The sequence below is a fragment of the Kogia breviceps genome, chromosome 11 (assembly GCF_026419965.1).
Source record: "Kogia breviceps isolate mKogBre1 chromosome 11, mKogBre1 haplotype 1, whole genome shotgun sequence".
Classification (NCBI taxonomy): domain Eukaryota; kingdom Metazoa; phylum Chordata; class Mammalia; order Artiodactyla; family Physeteridae; genus Kogia; species Kogia breviceps.
The window spans coordinates 40,122,066-40,136,828 of NC_081320.1; positions in this window are offsets into that span (position 1 = coordinate 40,122,066).

Here is a 14,763-nt window from a genome sequence, read left to right on the forward strand (position 1 = left end):
GACACAAATGAACATGTCAGCGAAACAGAAACAAACACACGCAGTTATAGAAAACAGAGTTCTGGTTGCCAAGGAGAGAGTGAAAGAAAGATTGGGAGTTTTGGAATACCAGAAGCAAACTATTCTACATAGGATGGACAAACCACAAAGACCTACCGTAGAGCAGAGGAAACTATATTCAATATCCTGTGATAAACCATAATGGAAAAGAATATATATATATATAAAACTAAATCACTTTGCTGCACAGCAGAAATGAATACAACAAAGCATAAAGGCTGGAGAGGGTGTGGAGAAAAGGGAATCCTCCTGCACTGTTGGTGGGAATGTAAACTGATACAGCCACTATGGAGAACAGTATGGAGGTTCCTCAAAAACTAAAAATAGAACTACCATATGACCCAGCAATCCCACTACTGGGCATATACCCTGAGAAAACAATAATTCAAAAAGATACATGTACCACAATGTTCACTGTAGCACTATTTACAATAGCCAGGACATAGAAGCAACCTAAATGTCCATCGACAGATGAATATATAAAGAAGATGTGGCACATATTTACAATGGAGTATTACTCCTCCATAAAAAGGAACAAAATTGAGTTATTTGTAGTGAGGTGGTTGGACCTAGAGTCTGTCATACAGAGTGAAGTAAGTCAGAAAGAGAAAAACAAATACCGTACGCTAACATATATATATATATATATGGAATCTAGAAAAATGGTACTGACGAACCTAGTGACCTAGTGACAGGGCAGGAATAAAGACACAGATGTAGAGAATGGACTTAAGGACACAGGGGGAAAGGGGAGACAGGGACATAGTGAGAGAGTAGCACTGACATATATACACTACCAAATGTAAAATAGCTAGTCGTAAGCTGCCACATAGTACAGGGAGATCACCTCCGTGCTTTATATCCCCCAGAGGGGTGGGATAGGGAGTGTGGGAGGGAGGCTCAAGAGGGGGGGATATGGGGAATATATGTATACATATAGTTGATTCACTTTGTTGCAAAGCAGAAACTAATACAATGTTATAAAGCAATTATACTCCAATAAACATGTATTTTAAAAACCCACAACCCTGTAAATCAACTACACTTGAAAATATTTCTTAAGTGCAAAAAATTTTTTGAATGTAAGTTTTATTGCGTGTGTGTACCACAGGTTCAAAATATATGAATTATGTCAAATTGATTACATTGTTTTTCAAAATAGAGAATTGTTGATATTTTACATCAGCTTCATCACACAAGTTTAATAGAATGTTCCGCCATGAACTGACTTCCCACCTTAGAGACACGAGATTCTCATTCTGAAATCTCTTTCTTGCAAAAATGTCCAATTAGCATCCTAGCATTACAGAAAAGAAATGCTTTTTTCCAGATCTCAAATTCCATACAACTTTACTCAAGACATCATGTATATGTTTTCTCACACACACACACACACACACACACACACACACTGTATTTTATTTTTACAAGAGATAAATCAACTGACATCAAGCATTGTAAATGGATGACCACAACAAAAGCAACAATGATTGCAATTACCAAACACGAAACACACTCATACTATGTCATAATATTGACATTCAGTCCAGTAATCCTCCACTGTAACAGCTCCTTTACTTTGCAGTGAAAGACATCATGTATTTTAAACTTATCAGCACTCACCTGAGGTCTTTAAAAATCAACAAAAACATAATTTTGTGTTCTCTTTTTTATTTATTCTGGTTCTAAGTGGTCATTTCTCAGCGAAAGTATTTACATATGTTAACGTCATTTTATAACATCATATTTCAAATGACTACCTTCTCTCCAAAGATGAAATATGAGGCACTCATAATTCGGCTCTCCAAAACTTTACTCTCTGAATCTGTATTAGCCTTCTGCTGAACTCCACACTGTTCATTATTCTCTGAGAATATTCTTTTTCTAGTATGGCCATCTCACACACTCTTTCATTTCATGAAGGTTTTTCCTACAATTTTATGCCTCATCTATTTCTGAGAATATGTATTATTTCAGATTGATATTTATAGACACAAAGACTTCTCTATAATTCCCTGAGAGTTTCAAGAACTCCTTCTTCTTTTTTTATTTTTTTTATTTTTTTTTTGCAGTATGCAGGCCTCTCGCTGTTGTGGCCTCTCGCATTGCGGAGCACAGGCTCCGGGTGCACAGGCTCAGCGGCCATGGCTCATGGTCCCAGCCACTCCACAGCATGTGGGATCCTCCCACACCAGGGCACGAACCCGTGTCCCCTGCATCGACAGGCGGTCTCTCAACCACTGCACCACCAGGGAAGCCCTATTATTATTTTTTTAATACCTAGATTCTGAAGCTCTCCACAAAGCATTACTAAAATCGCATTTACATAAGTATCTACATATTAATCACACATTAATGCATTTACAATTGTATTATGATTTATTGCTAATTTTGGAGCATAAACGTAGCTGTCTTATTTAGCACCCTCTTGGAAACCACTTTAATATTTGCACTTAGAAATTGAAAGAGAATGGATAAATAAAAACCTGAAGAATATGCAAATACAAGTTATATATTTCTCATAAAATTAGGTGATTATCTAACCTTTATCCAGAAAAAAGAAGAGCCCAGATATTCAGCAGGCATGATACTCAAGAACGTATGGTCTTCCATCAGGAAAACATGCAGTAATCCATGTGGCAGAGTTTACCTGTGACCAGCTGGGGTTAGTGACCTATGCATTCCTTACATGCAACATATCAGGAGTGGAAAAAGGGAATTTGTCAGTTGTGGCAAGAAGTATAAGGAAGATTTGTAGCAGGTCATGCTCATATATTCAACAGAGGTACAATCAAAATTTTGCTCAATTCTGGTAGATCTAAGTCTGTATCTGTTACCTCCATGTCTTTCCGGAGGAAATGTTAGAACTAACTTATAAAAAAAAGTGTTTGTTTGTTTGTTTTAATTACAGTCACGGTGAGTAAGACATAGCTCAGAAAAGCTAATGTGACTTAGTGATTCTCTCATCAGGAAATACAGTTTCTACTTCCTTGTTTATTCTCCACATCCTGTAGTAAGTAAAGTTTCAATGAAAGATAAATCTACAGGGCAAAAAGAAAAGAAAATTTACATGTGTTGATAAGATCATTTTGACAGGTTTCACCACGTATGTCAGTGTTTCTGGGGATAGACACAAGCCAGAGCTCCCTACTCTGACATTTTCACTGATGTCATTCCCCTTGATCCTCAATTTGAAAGTGTCTAAAAATGTTTTCTTCTTTAAGAAATTAAATAAAGAATGCTTTCTAGACATGATCCTCTAATGATTTTCGGTCAGTGGTCGTCAACAGAGGAAAAGCACAGAATCTCATCCCCACAGAAGGGTGACGTTCAGTCAGGTAAGAAAATTCTCCCTGAAATCAGAGTTTCATCTTTAACATGCAATCAAAGGCTTTCACAGGTTCTTCATCACTCTGCACTCAGCCCTACCATATGGGATTGGCTCTGAGAATCTCACATCAGATGACTGACAAACAAGTCATAGTACACTGATCTGCTACCAGATCCTGCCTCTCTTAATGATCTCCTGCAGGGACATTGGAATCGTCTAGGACATTTCCTGGAGCCCTCTACTCTATACAGGTACACTTCCAAGTAGAAACAGGAGTTTTGATTCTCACTGGGACCCCTGCTCTGTCCAACCAACCTCTCTACAAATATGATGTTCTAATCTCTCCTGATTAGAACATTTCAAGGTATCTCCCTGTGCTAATTTAGTAAAGGTCAAATAGAAACAAGAAAAAGCAAACTATGCAGGGAGCAATATATAAGGTTCCTTTACTTCATGTATTTACCTAATATACCCCAAAATTGAGAAATATAGATTCATTTCATAATGGTCAAGAAAAGAAGTGGAGGAACCTCCATGCCAACAGTGTATATAAAATGGAATCAATATTGCATAAACTCCAGCTTAAGCTTAGCTACGAGGTACTAACTCTTCTCATAAAGAAGCAATAGTTCTCCATCATTTGAGGCACACTGAGGACTCAGGCAGCTGGACACTGAAGATATAGCTTCCTCACTCGAATTCTGTACCTGCATCACAGAGCAATGAAATATTCCCAAAGAATTATTAAGGATGAGGTGAGGAGCCAAAATAAAAAAGATGAATCCATAGTCACCTCTACCATCTGTTCTGCTGGATATTACCACCATCTTGGCCTAATATGACCTTCCCACTTTTCTCTGGGCCTCCCTACTTTCCATCTCCATCCTCTCATTATATCTTACCTACCCTTGGAAACGACTCTAGTTTTTCCACTTATCTTTATCAACAAGTAATCCAAATAGCAACTGTGTATATAACTCCTTAGAAACCTCATGTCTGACTCAGTAATACATGACTTTCGAAGTCCAAAGTTTTCCTAATTCCCTTTATTATTTTTTTCTAATTTCCATGTACTTAAACTCTCAGTACATCCACTTTTCTCAGTTCATCTTCCCTGCAAAATCTGTCAACCTAGACATAGATTTAAGTACAACCCTCTAATTATCTCCTAGGGAATCCAGTTTTTAAAAAAGCCTCAGCAAGCCTTATGGACTTTATTAAAGACTCTTTAAGATAACCCATGGGAGATAGCAGTACACCCACAGATATCTATTTAATACACCCTCAGAGTAATTTTTTTATAAAGTCTCTTCTGGCCAATGAAGACTCTCAGCTCTTCTTCTTCAACATATGCAGTTTCTCACCGTTCTGATTACTCTCTGCTCTATCCCAGGTCCCCTCCCTTCCCTGATATTACATTCTTTCCCAATTGTGTATGTTGGTAAAATCAAATAACATAAAATATAACATGTTAATTATTATAAAGTGTACCGTTCAGTGATATTAACTACATTCATATTATTGGGCGATCAACATCACCATTTCTCTTTCTAATTCTTTTCTACGTTTTAAAACTGTAACTCTATATCCTTTAAACATAACTTTCCTTTTGTTCCATAACCACCTGAAAAGCATCATTACCCTCCCAATTTCTATGGTTTTGACTACAATAAATATCCCATATAATTGAAATAATTAGTTGTACTGTTATGACTCACTAAAAGTCACAAAAATGGCATTTGGTAGCTAAATTTCCTCAAGATTCATTCATGTTGTAGAATATTCTTAGATCTTTTCCTTCTTAATACTGGATAATATTGTATTATATGGGTATACCACACTTTGCTTATCCGGGAACTAGTGGATGAACACTTAGGTTGCTTTCATATTTTAGCTACTGTGATTATTACTGCTCTAAACACTGGAGTACAAATATTGCTTTAAGACCATGGTTTTAATTCCTTTGGGTATACCTCATAGTAAAATTCCTGGATCATGTAGTCATTCTATTTTTCAATATCTGAAAAACTGCCATACTCTTTTGAAAAGCAGCTGTATCATTCTACATTCCTACTGACATAGCACAATGCTTCCAACTCCCTCACATCCTCACCAATACTTGTTTCCTGCTTCTGAATGTGTGCGTGTGCTTGTATGTGTATGCATGCACACAAATATATAAACATGCCTTTAGTGATAAGGAGCATCTATTCAAGTGCTTAGTCATTTGTACATCTTTTTGAAGAACCATCTATTCAAGTCTTTTTATCCATTTTTGAATCAGGGCGTTTGCTTTTTGTTGAGTTGTAGGAGTTCTCTGTATATTCTGAATAGAAATCTCTTGTCAGATACATGGCTTTCAAATATTTTCTCCCATCTTGTGGGTTGCCATTTTATTCTGTTTACATTGCTTTGATACACATTTTTTTTAAATTCTGAACTGCAAAATGTTTATTTTTTTTGTTAGCTCTACCTTTGTTGTTCCTTCGTTTCATATTGAGGAAAACACTGCCATATCCAATGTCATGAAGCTCTTGTCCTGTGTCTTCTTCTAAGACTCTTTATTTTACTAGGTCTTATATTTAGTTTCTTGATACGTTTTCATTAATTTTTGCATATGATGTTAGGTAAGGGTCCATCTTCCTTCTTTTGCATGTTGACAACAAGACTTAGCACCATTTGTTGCAAATCCTATCCTTTCTACTTTGAAAAGCCTTGGCAACTTGTCAAAAATCATTCGGCCATATATCAGGGTTTATTTCTGGGTGTTCTATTCTATTCTATTCTATTCTATTCTATTCTATTCTATTCTATTCTATTAGTCTTGAATAAGGGAGAAAATAGTATAACCTATCCAGGTTGATGAAGCACATAAAGAAAGACCTGGACTGAGAATTAGGAGGGCAATATAAAACAGCAGGGAGTAAAAGACAGTGTGAGAGAAGATCTTGTATTTGTGAGTTCATGGAAATATGATCATGCTAAAACCACTAAACGCCTGACTTTGAACAATATGGTAAATGTGCTAGCAAGAAGCATAACACTTACCCATCTCTGGGAAATATAGTATGGGCATAAAGATAAACTACGCACAAATATATTAAAAAGGGAAGGGTTTTCATGGTGTGAGAATATTGCGGGATTTGAAATACAATTTACTTCTGTTCTACCATTGTCTCTAAAATTTATCAAAGTGTATATACAAGCAATTCCAATTCTGGTAATGTGCTTGACAGGTTTCTTTATGAACTTCAGCAGACCAGTAAATGTACATTCATAGTAGGACTGTTCCCTAAACCAAAAAACAAAACAAAAAAACTGGAAAGACTAGACTTCACTTTGTCAACACACATACAGATTTCATGATGGTTAACGGTCCAAAACAGAAGGTGAGCATGGGTGCAAGAGGTTAATCCCCAGGCTGAGGTGGGGTGCAGAGTTTGAGTGTAACACAGGCTGAAAAGGCTTTTGTCCTATCCTTGATTTTTGAGGTATGGAAATTCACAGGTCACGACCTTCATTTCAAAATGAATGAATGCACTATTCAATTTTTTTAAACAGGCGAAGTAAACATGAGTGATAATAAATTCCAAACTGTCACTAATCAAATAAGATACTAAGAAAAATTAAATAATATGATTTAAGAATGAAGTGGAGAGATTGTCCAAGATGGTAGCGTTCAAGGACCCAGAGCTTGATGCCTCTCATGGGCACACCAAAGTCACAACAGTTTACAGAACAGCAATTGATGAAAAAGGCCGGGACCTACCATGAAAGATGTTTTACAGGGAAAGACATAAGAAAGGCACCTCGGCAAGACAGGAAGGGAGGGCACAATCTCAATAGTGTCAAGACCCATACCACCAGGTGGGTGTCCCACAAATGGAAGAATAATTACAATTTCAGAGGTGCTCCCAGGTAGCAAGGGGTATGAACCCAACATCAGGCTCCCAAGCCCAGGGATCCTGTTCTGGAAAGAAGAGTTCCTAGAAAGTTGGGCTTTGAAGACCAGTAGTGCTTATTTTCCAGAGAGCCAGAGGGTTGTGGGAAATAGAGATTGCAATCTTAAAAGATGCTCACAAAATCCCAAATGATCTGAGAATCAGAACAGAAGCAGTCATTTGAAAGGATCCTGGGTCACACCTACCTCCTGATCTTGGAGAATCTCCCAGAGAGGCAAGAGGCAACTACAGCACAGCCTCAGGGACATAGACAGTGGCAGCAGCCATTTGGGGGAGCTCCTTCTGCCTCGTGGCCTCTGGTCTCAGCAAGCAGAATTTCAGAATCCTCCCTCTATCTTTTTAGCCTCAGGAGATAGCCCTACCCATTTCCACCAGACTATAGACACAGGTACTAGGATGCTGCAGGTCAAGCAACTAACTGAGCAGGGGCATAGCCCCATCCACCAGCAAACAGGCTGCCTTCAGATCCTCTCAATGCACAGCTGCCGCTGGACATGGGCCCAGCCACCAAAAGCCCCAGGACCAGCCTCCACACCTCAGTGAACAGGCACCAGCCCCAGAGTTCCTGGCCCCTCTGACAAGTGAGCCTGCCCTGTCCTTGGAGTCAGCCTCACTGTCAGCAGCTGATTACTGCACAGGGACTGGATGGAGCTTGGACCTACCCAACAGCAAACCTGCTCTAGCAGTGGGATCAGCCTCATACACCCACAGGCACACACCAGCTCCAGGAATACCACAGCCCAGCAGCCTGTGTGACCAGAACACTCCCTTGCAGGCCAGAAGCAGCCATGGACTCAGCTGGGGCCTGACTCTGCCCGTCAGAATGCCAACACAAGATTAGGGATACCCCACACCCTGCAGATAGCTGTGTCAGGAACAGTGATCCAACACCAACTCTGCGACTCCTGGGCGCTGCAGCCAGAACTCAGGACCTGTCTCTTCCTCCCAGTAGCCAGCATAGCCCCAGGACCAGTGACTGGGCACTAGCCCTGGTATCAACTGGACTGCAATTCTACCCATAAGTGAACCAGCACTAGATTTGGTGTCCCCCAGGGTTGTGCAGCCAGCTGCCTTATGATAGTCTCGCCAAGCAGCACAGACAGCCTCCAGACAAGACAGAGCCTGGCAAACAAGCAGCCTGGGGACAGCCAAGCCTACCAGACCACCCACAGTAGTCAGCCCACCACAACAGAAGAGCCCAAGCAGCCCACATAGGGGGTACACCTAGAACATATAGTTCTAGTGACCAGGGGACAGTGGGCTGCTGGGACACATAGGACCTCTCCTACAAAAGGTCACTTCTCCAAAGTCAGGAAATGTAATGAACCTACTACATACATAGAGATAAAAACAGCAAGTTAAGAAAAATGAGGTGACACAGAAACATGATCCAAATGAAGGAACAACATAAGAACTCAGAAGAAGATCTAAGTGAAGTGGAGATAGCCAATCTACTCAAGAAAGAGATCAAGGTAATGACTGTAAATATGATGAAAGAACTCACGAGAAGAATGGATGACCAGAGCAAGAGTTAGACCATTAAAGAACAACAAAACAGAGATGAGGAATACAATAACTGAAATGAAAAATACACTAAAAGGAAACTACTGTAGATGAAATGATACAGAGGAATGAATCAGAAAACTGAAGGACAGAGTACTGGCAATCAGTGAAGATGAACGGTAAAACAGGTTAAAATGAAATGAGGAAAGTTGAAAAGACTTGTGAAACAATATCAAGTGTACTAATGTTTGCATTATACTGGTCCCAGAAGCAAAAAGGGAAGAGAAAGCAGTGTAGAACATACCTGAAGACATAAGAGCTGAAAACTTCCCTAACCTGGGAAAGAAAACAGACAACCAAGTCCAGTAAACAAACTAAGGCCCAAACAGGATAAACACAAAGAGGACGACACCAATACTGATTGTAATTAAAATGGCAAAAAATAAAGATAAAAAGACACTATTAAAAGGAGCAAAGGGGGCTTACCTGGTGGCGCAGTGGTTGAGAGTCCGCCTGCCGATGCACGGGACGCGGATTCGTGCTCCGTTCTGGGAAGATGCCACATGCCGCGGAGCAGCTGGGCCCGTGAGCCATGGCCGCTTAGCCTGCGCTTCCGGAGCCTGTGCTCCACAATGGGAGAGGTTACAACAGTGAGAGGCCTGCGTTCCGCAAAAAAAAAAAAAAAAAGGAAAAAAAGAGCAAAGGAAAAGTAACAAGTTACAAACATGGGAACTTGCATAAAGTTATCAGCTGACTTTTCAGGATAACCTCTGCATGCCAGAAGGGAGTGGCATGGTATATTTAAAGTCGTGAAAGAGAAAAGCCTATGACCAAAAAAACTCTACCCAGCAAGGCTCTCCTTCAGATTTGATGGAGAGATCTAAAGTTTTACAGAGAAGCAAAACTAAAAGAGCTCAGCATCGCCAAACCAACTTTATGAGAAATCTAAAAGGGGCTTTTCTAAGTGAAAAAGGAAAGGTCACGACTGAAACATAAAAATTAGGAATCAAAACTTACTAAAGGAAAAACCTCATTGGTTAAGGCAAATATTCAACAAAGACAGTAAATCAACCACATACACAACTAATAGGAAGGATGAAAGAAAACAGTAATAAAATCATCTATATTCACAATAAGAAGTTAAGGGACACACAAAACAAGTAGATGTAAAATATAAGGTCAAATTCAGTAACTGTGGGGGAGGAGGGTAACAATGCAGGGTTGTTAGTGTCCATGTAAAATTAAGAGCACGGCAACTTAAATAATCACACACACACACACACACACACACACACACACATACACACACAAAAAACTGAAAGAAATCCAAACATAATATTAAAGCTAGTCCTCACATCACAGATGAAGGGAATAAAAGGGGAAGAAAGGAACACTGAAGAAATTAAAGAGGGATTCTAAAAATACCCAAGACAAATGAAAATGAACAATGATCCAAAATCTATGGGACACAGCCAACACAGTTCACAGGGGGAAGTTAGAGTGATACAAGCTTATTCTTAGGAAACAAGAAAAAATATCAAATAAACAACCTAACATTACACCTGAAGGAATTAGAAAAAGAAGAAACCACAAAACTCAAAGCTGTCAGACAGACAAATTAAGAAAACTGTACCATATGTAATCACATCAAAAAGAATAAGATACCTAGGAATAAACACACCTAAGCAGGTACAGGACATGTGCTCAGAAATCGATCAGCCACTGGTGAAAGAAGTTGAAGGCAACCCCAAAAGATGGAAAAATATAGCATGTGCATGGACTGGAAGAATTAATACTATTAAAATAACCATACTACCAAAGACAATCTACAGATTTAATGCAATCCCTAGCAGAATACTAAAGCATTTTCACAGAACTTGAAAAAGTAATTTTAAAATTTGTATAGAAACACAAAGACCCCAAATAGCCAAACAATCTTGAGAAAGAACAGAGCTGGAGGCATCATACACCTTGACTTCAGACTATACTGCAAAGCAACAGTAATCGAAGAGAATCGTACCAGAGCAGAAACAGACACAAAGATCACTGGAATAGAATAGAGATCCCAGAAATAAGCCCACACAATTATATTTAATTGATTTATGACAAAGCAGGCAATATGGAGAAAAAACTGTCTCTTCAATAAGTGGTACAAGGAAAATTGGTCAGCTACATGGAAAAGAATAAAATTAGATTATTTTAGCACACCATATATAAAATAAATGCAAAACTGAATAAACACCTAAATGTAGGACCAGAAACCATAAAACCCCTTGAGGAAAATATAGAATATTCTTCAACATAAATTTAGGTTCGGTCTACTAAGGCAAATGAAACAAAAGCAAAAATAAACAAATGGGACTTCACTAAACTTAAAAGATTTTGCACAGCAAAGGAAACCATAGACAAAATGAAAAGACAACCTGCTGAAGGAGAGAAAATATTTTCACATGATAAGAGGTTAACACCAAAAAATGACCAAGCAAGGGTTCATACCTAAACTACAGAAACAGCACATATAACTCAATAGCAAAAGAAAAATCTTTTTGCAAAAATGAGAAGACCTAAATAGACATATTTCCAAGGAAAAATACAGATAGACAGCCAGAACTCACAAAGATGCTAAACATAGTTAATCGGCAGTAAAATGCAAATCAAAACTATGAGATATATCACCTCAGTCTTGTCAGAATGGCTGTCATCAAAAAGATCACAAATAACAAAGGTTAGTGAGGATGTGGAGAAAAGGAAACTCTTGTACATTCTTGATGTGAATGTGAATTAGTGCAGCTACTGTGGAAAGCAGAATGGAAGTTCCACAAAAAACTAAAAATAGAACTACCATAATATGCAGCAATTTCACTCTTGGGTATATCACAAGAAAACAAAAACACTATTTCAGAAAAAGGACTGCACACCAATGTTCATAACAGTGTTATTTGCCATAGCCAAGATATAGAGTCAAACTAAGTGTTCATCAATAGGTTAGTGGATAAAAAAGATTTTTCATGATGATTTCAGCAAAAAATGAAATTTTGCCATTTGCAAGAACATGGATGGACTTGGAGGGTATTATTATGCTTAGTAAAATGAGCCACAGAGAAAACAAGCATGGTATGTTATCACTTAGATAAATTGAATACAACAACAACAACAACAAAAACAGACTCACAGATTAAAGAACAGACTAGTGGTTACCAGCAGGGAGAGATAGGGTGGAAGAGCAAAATAGTGATAGGAGATTTTGAGGTATAATCCACTATGTATAAAATCAATAATCTATAATGATGTACTCTATAGCATGGGGAATATAGCCACTCTTTAAAAATAACTATAAATGGAGAAGAACCTAAACATTTATGAATCACCATGTTGTACCTCTGAAACTAATATAATAATGTAAATTAACTATAGATCAATAAAATATAAAGTAAGAAACAATAAAGGGGAGACAGATTATTAGATAGAAATCAATTAAATAAACACAAGGTTTGGAAATCAAGGAATTAAAAAACAACATGTAAGACGCAACTTTGGCATTTAAAGTGTACAATCTATTCATTTAAAAGAAATCATTTAAGTGGTAAAATATGGTACCCATTCTCACAATTTTGTATATCTAGGATAAATTATTATCTACAAAGATATGTTACAAATATTCACCCAAAAAGAAAGAGAAAATTTGGATTAACTGATTTTAGTATACAACTTTAATATCAAAGTCTCTATCTAAAATTGATTTGAATAGTTCTGTTAGCCACTTCTAGTTTTTTTGTGATGTAAAATCTTTTAAAGCATAAAAATCAGCCTTTCTATATTATTCCATTAGACATACATAGAAGTTAAAAGAAATGAGAAAACAGAACAATCAACCAGGAAGGTGAATTTACTGAGAAACAGTCATTCTTTCTCACTCCTCCTTTTCTTTTCCTCCTTTTCCAGGTCTCTTTTGGTTCCAGTCAAGAGAAGTCTTGAGAGTTCTGAGAATATTTCTTTAAGGGCTTCAAATCACCATACTTATATCCTCTGCCACAACTACACACACAGGAACAAAAACAAACCTCTGCTATCTACTCATGTAGGATGGATTCATGCAAAATTAACTCCTACATGGAGACCAACAGGTGAGTTTTCTACCTGTTCTTTATAATGTCCTTCCATTATAGTAAATCCCACACATGATGAGGCAGAAGCGGTTATGTGAGCTTTCCCTTGAAGTCAAAAAAGGGAGATCAGGGAGCTGATCTCCCTGTGCTATATGCAGCTGCTTCCCGCTAGCTATCTATTTCATCTTTGCTAGTGTATATATGTCCATGCCACTCTCTCACTTCATCCCAGCTTACCCTTCCTCCCCGTGTCCCCAAGTCCATTCTCTACATCTGCATCTTTATTCCTCTGCAGCGACTCCTGCTAGGGATGGATACTTCCTTTTATGCTCAGGGGAAATCCCCTAGTTTGAATAGGATTTGAGTTTGACCCTGTGAAACCATCAGAACTTCCCACCAGAGATAAATGAGGAGATTCTGGCCTTTATTAGTATGAACAATGAACACGGGTGTCCTGGCTGTGCTTGCCAACCCTCCTATTTTATCCACCTATTTTTATCCACCTTCCTCCCTGTGAGTACCTTTGACCAACCCTGAGCTCAGACCCCTGACCTATTACAGTGACTTTGTCAGTCATGCTTTAAAAATGGACAGGTAATAAAATGAATTTAACCTAGAAGCAGCAGCTCAGTAAGGGAAATAAAATCATCAGAAGTTATCTAATCACAGCCACAGCCATCCAGGACTCTGTCTTATCTGCCTGGTCATAAGAATGGGGCCTTCCTAAACTTGAAGGACATCCAATCAAATAAGTAAAGGTGTTGCTCACCTCTGGCTCTTGGAGGGATTGCCAGGCAGTCTACCCAGTGTATACTAACTGCAAAAAACTCTCATGGTTCTGAAACACCTATGTTCCAAGAAAGCTTTTTGGGGTGCATGGAGAAGGTTTCTTTTGACATCAAGCAAAAAATAAATCACCAAGCTCTTTGAGCACAGGGGTTCTGAAGAGGGCAGTAGAAGGAAAGAATGGACACAAAAGACGATCTCCTCTGAAGTGAAGGTCGTTTTTCCAAAAGAGTAGGATTTAGTCTCAGTTAAAGGAGAACACTTTTAAATAGCTGGGACAGCTCCAAACTGCAGTTTAGGGAACAAGTGCTTCAGAAGAACAGTGCCTTAAAGTTCCTGGCAAGGCAGCAAGAGGATGAAGAGTTGGTTTTCCAGTTTTGAACACAGGAGTAAAGAAGCAGAGGCATGTCTGACTAAAAGGCCCTGAGATCCTATGGCATCAATGGGTCAGTTGCACGGGGCAGGGGGTGTGGGCAGCGATATTTCTCTCTCAAAGTCTCCCAGCGCAGCCACCCCTCCCAACCCCATCCCCCTACTCCCTTCACCCTTCCTCCCTCCACTGGTGGGTCCCCAGGGCCAGCACTTCTTAAGTTGGAGCATTCAGGCACCATCTCTGCACTCTGGATTCTTCCTGGAGCCTGGCAAGTTCTGGGACAGGAAACCAGGTCTGCAAGGCTGCTGGGGTGCAGTCGGACCTGGAGGCCTGGAGGGGAAATGGAGCCCTGAAGCCCATCCACGTCCTTGAAGCCGAGGGAGGAACACATCCTCCTAACAGTACTTCTCAAGGGTCAGCGTGCTCCCCACCCGATGGCGACCATTCTCACTTGAGGCAGCAAAGACTGCCTCTAACTGGCCCCCTTGACTCTGCCTTAAGGGTCCTCGCACATGTGTGATAGCTCAGGTCCCGGATCTCTTTGGTCAGCTAAGGCCACTCCTGCTGGGGTCCCTCCAGTCCCATCCCCCAGCCCTTCCCTCTGGGACTGTATCTAATAGAAGAAAGAGCACAGAGGAATTG